Genomic DNA, 5,000 nt, shown 5'->3' on the forward strand with positions numbered 1-5,000 from the left:
ATATTTGAGTCTTGTTGGGGGGGGGAAAGAGGGCATATCCTATGTTGATTTATGACAAGTTCATTGACTAGGGCCCTATAAAATAGGCGTTGCGGACCGAATCACGAAATCCAGACATTAAACCGAAATTCAACAATATTCAAATATTTATTGAACTTAGTAAGAAATCAACTAAATCTATTCAACTTGTTAGAAAACGCATTCATTTGCCCAAGTCAATCATAAGACATGAACAAAATGCATCAGTGATTCGTTTTTTCCATGAACTTTCTGAAACGGCACAGGAATGCCCCTGTCTGTGTGCATGTGTGTGGTGCGCGCGTATGTCTACACTTTGTGTAGCCGTTAGCGATGATGCTAATGATAACCTTCTTCTGGTAGGGAAGGAATGGCTTTCCCCAAAACCTTTGCAAGTAAATGTTAACTACAAAGTAGCCTATTCCTGCCTGGCAGAATTATACCGTGATCATTTGCATCACTCCAGTGGCCATTTGTTCTACAGCAACACCGCTTAACCAAACAAAGGTCTCTTCCTGGTGCACGCTTGCATTTAAGGGTAACTACACCCCAAAATCTAAATGTCTTACATTTTTCCCAGACCTCACAAATGGTCACCTGATAGGGTTTAAACATTGTTGTGGACATAGAACATCCAATTGTGCTGTTTTGCTATTAAAAGGTGTACTTTTGAGAGCGTAAACCTGCCAAAACAGGGACAAAGCGGTCAACGGGGAAATCTAAACGGAGAAAAGGGAACTTGGGAATTAACGGAATCAGGCAAAACATTGAAGGGATTTTTTATAGTGCCCTAATGGACTACAGACATTGACTGTCTCCTAGACTAAAAACAAAGGCTGCATGTACTGCCTATATTTTGAGGGAAACGCACTGTCCATTATTTGATTTGATCAGGGCAGGGCAGGGCAGCACACAAACTGCATTTAGTCCAATAACAATCCATGATATTATTAGGGTGATAAATAAAAGGCAGTTGCTCCATGACACAAGAGCACGCTCTACTGGGACAAAAAGCTTACAGCACCTGGTATTCCCAGGCAGTCTCCCATCCAAGTACTAACCAGGCCCGACCCTGCTTAGCTTCTGAGATCGGACGAGATCGGGCGTATTCAGGCTGGTATGGCCGTAAGCGAAGGAACAACTCTTGGTACACTATATAAAGTCAATGTGTCACTCACTCTGAAAGGGACACAGAAACGTATCCACTTTGTGACACAAACTGAAGAAGCTCAACCCTTGCTTACATTTCCAAATATATATATATATATATATATATATATATATATATATATTTGAGTCTTGTTGGGGGGGAGAGGGCATATCCTATGTTGATTTATGACAAGTTCATTGACTAGGGCCCTATAAAATAGGCGTTGCGGACCGAATCACGGAATCCAGACATTAAACCGAAATTCAACAATATTCAAACATTTATTGAACTTAGTAAGAAATCAACTAAATCTATTCAACTTGTTAGAAAACGCATTCATTTGCCCAAGTCAATCATAAGACATGAACAAAATGCATCAGTGATTCGTATTTCCATGAACTTTCTGAAACGGCACAGGAATGCCCCTGTCTGTGTGCATGTGTGCGGTGCGTGCGTATGTCTACACTTTGTGTAGCCGTTAGCGATGATGCTAATGATAACCTTCTTCTGGTAGGGAAGGAATGGCTTTCCCCAAAACCTTCGCAAGTAAATGTTAACTACAAAGTAGCCTATGCCTGCCTGGCAGAATTATACCGTGATCATTTGCATCACTCCAGTGGCCATTTGTTCTACAGCAACACCGCTTAACCAAACAAAGGTCTCTTCCTGGTGCACGCTTGCATTTAAGGGGTAACTACACCCAAAAATCTAAATGTCTTACATTTTTCCCAGACCTCAAAAATGGTCACCTGATAGGGTTTAAACATTGTTGTGGACATAGAACATCCAATTGTGCTGTTTTGCTATTAAAAAGGTGTACTTTTGAGAGCGAAAACCTGCCAAAACAGGGACAAACGGTCAACGGGAAATCTAAACGGAGAAAAGGGAACTTGGGAATTAACGGAATCAGGCAAAACATTGAAGGGATTTTATAGTGTCCTAATGGACTACAGACATTGACTGTCTCCTAGACTAAAAACAAAGGCTGCATGTACTGCCTATATTTTGAGGGGAAACGCACTGTCCATTATTTGATTTGATCAGGGCAGGGCAGGGCAGCACACACAAACTGCATTTAGTCCAATAACGAATCCATGATATTATTAGGGTGATAAATAAAAGGCAGTTGCTCCATGACACAAGAGCACGCTCTACTGTGACAAAAAGCTTACACCACATGGTATTCCCAGGCAGTCTCCCATCCAAGCCCGACCCTGCTTAGCTTCCGAGATCTGACGAGATCGGGCGTATTCAGGCTGTTTTTCGCCGTAGCGAGGGAACAACTCTTGGTACACTATATAAAGTCAATGTGTCACTCACTCTGAAAGGGACACAGAAACGTATCCACTTTGTGACACAAACTTAAGAAGCTCAACCCTTGCTTACATTTCCAATATATATATATATATATATATATATATATATATATATATATATATATATATATATATATATATATATTGAGTCTTGTTGGGGGGAAGAGGGCATATCCTATGTTGATTTATGACAAGTTCATTGACTAGGGCCCTATAAAATAGGCGTTGCGGACCGAATCACGGAATCCAGACATTAAACCGAAATTCAACAATATTCAAACATTTATTGAACTTAGTAAGAAATCAATTAAATCTATTCAACTTGTTAGAAAACGCATTCATTTGCCCAAGTCAATCATAAGTCATGAACAAAATGCATCAGTGATTCGTATTTCCATGAACTTTCTGAAACGCCACAGGAATGCCCCTGTCTGTGTGCATGTGTGCGGTGCGCGCGTATGTCTACACTTTGTGTAGCCGTTAGCGATGATGCTAATGATAACCTTCTTCTGGTAGGGAAGGAATGGCTTTCCCCAAAACCTTCGCAAGTAAATGTTAACTACAAAGTAGCCTATGCCTGCCTGGCAGAATTATACCGTGATCATTTGCATCACTCCAGTGGCCATTTGTTCGACAGCAACACCGCTTAACCAAACAAAGGTCTCTTCCTGGTGCACGCTTGCATTTAAGGGTAACTACACCCCAAAATCTAAATGTCTTACATTTTTCCCAGACCTCACAAATGGTCACCTGATAGGGTTTAAACATTGTTGTGGACATAGAACATCCAATTGTGCTGTTTTGCTATTAAAAGGTGTACTTTTGAGAGCGAAAACCTGCCAAAACAGGGACAAACGGTCAACGGGGAAATCTAAACGGAGAAAAGGGAACTTGGGAATTAACGGAATCAGGCAAAACATTGAAGGGATTTTATAGTGCCCTAATGGACTACAGACATTGACTGTCTCCTAGACTAAAAACAAAGGCTGCATGTACTGCCTATATTTTGAGGGAAATGCACTGTCCATTATTTGATTTGATCAGGGCAGGGCAGGGCAGCACACAAACTGCATTTAGTCCAATAACAATCCATGATATTATTAGGGTGATAAATAAAAGGCAGTTGCTCCATGACACAAGAGCACGCTCTACTGGGACAAAAAGCTTACAGCACCTGGTATTCCCAGGCGGTCTCCCATCCAAGTACTAACCAGGCCCAACCCTGCTTAGCTTCTGAGATCGGACGAGATCGGGCGTATTCAGGCTGGTATGGCCGTAAGCAAAGGAACAACTCTTGGTACACTATATAAAGTCAATGTGTCACTCACTCTGAAAGGGACACAGAAACGTATCCACTTTGTGACACAAACTGAAGAAGCTCAACCCTTGCTTACATTTCCAAATATATATATATATATATATATATATATATATATATTTGAGTCTTGTTGGGGGGAGAGGGCATATCCTATGTTGATTTATGACAAGTTCATTGACTAGGGCCCTATAAAATAGGCGTTGCGGACCGAATCACGGAATCCAGACATTAAACCGAAATTCAACAATATTCAAACATTTATTGAACTTAGTAAGAAATCAACTAAATCTATTCAACTTGTTAGAAAACGCATTCATTTGCCCAAGTCAATCATAAGACATGAACAAAATGCATCAGTGATTCGTATTTCCATGAACTTTCTGAAACGGCACAGGAATGCCCCTGTCTGTGTGCATGTGTGCGTGCATGTGTGCGGTGCGCGCGTATGTCTACACTTTGTGTAGCCGTTAGCGATGATGCTAATGATAACCTTCTTCTGGTAGGGGAGGAATGGCTTTCCCCAAAACCTTCGCAAGTAAATGTTAACTACAAAGTAGCCTATGCCTGCCTGGCAGAATTATACCGTGATCATTTGCATCACTCCAGTGGCCATTTGTTCTACAGCAACACCGCTTAACCAAACAAAGGTCTCTTCCTGGTGCATGCTTGCATTTAAGGGTAACTACACCCCAACATCTAAATGTCTTACATTTTTCCCAGACCTCACAAATGGTCACCTGATAGGGTTTAAACATTGTTGTGGACATAGAACATCCAATTGTGCTGTTTTGCTATTAAAAGGTGTACTTTTGAGAGCGAAAACCTGCCAAAACAGGGACAAACGGTCAACGGGGAAATCTAAACGGAGAAAAGGGAACTTGGGAATTAACGGAATCAGGCAAAACATTGAAGGGATTTTATAGTGCCCTAATGGACTACAGACATTGACTGTCTCCTAGACTAAAAACAAAGGCTGCATGTACTGCCTATATTTTGAGGGAAATGCACTGTCCATTATTTGATTTGATCAGGGCAGGGCAGGGCAGCACACAAACTGCATTTAGTCCAATAACAATCCATGATATTATTAGGGTGATAAATAAAAGGCAGTTGCTCCATGACACAAGAGCACGCTCTACTGGGACAAAAAGCTTACAGCACCTGGTATTCCCAGGCGGTCTCCCATCCAAGTACTAAC

At 41.3% G+C, this 5,000-nt stretch overlaps 3 non-coding genes across 3 annotated transcripts in view; all 3 read right to left on the reverse strand.

Moving 5' to 3' along the window:
- Positions 1–1,030: 1,030 nt before the first annotated feature.
- On the reverse strand, positions 1,031–1,149 carry LOC123486597. The gene has a single exon (XR_006659433.1). It is a non-coding gene; the product is annotated as a 5S ribosomal RNA (ribosomal RNA).
- Positions 1,150–3,646: 2,497 nt separating this feature from the next.
- On the reverse strand, positions 3,647–3,765 carry LOC123486598. The gene has a single exon (XR_006659434.1). It is a non-coding gene; the product is annotated as a 5S ribosomal RNA (ribosomal RNA).
- A 1,186-nt stretch (positions 3,766–4,951) lies between these two features.
- LOC121561791 overlaps positions 4,952–5,000 on the reverse strand; it is a 119-nt gene continuing 70 nt past the window's right edge. Inside the window, exon 1 of the ribosomal RNA XR_005999324.2 lies at positions 4,952–5,000. This exon is cut by the window's right edge and continues 70 nt beyond it. This is a non-coding gene — a ribosomal RNA (5S ribosomal RNA).

Source organism: Coregonus clupeaformis, unplaced genomic scaffold, assembly GCF_020615455.1.
Source record: "Coregonus clupeaformis isolate EN_2021a unplaced genomic scaffold, ASM2061545v1 scaf1291, whole genome shotgun sequence".
NCBI lineage: Eukaryota > Metazoa > Chordata > Actinopteri > Salmoniformes > Salmonidae > Coregonus > Coregonus clupeaformis.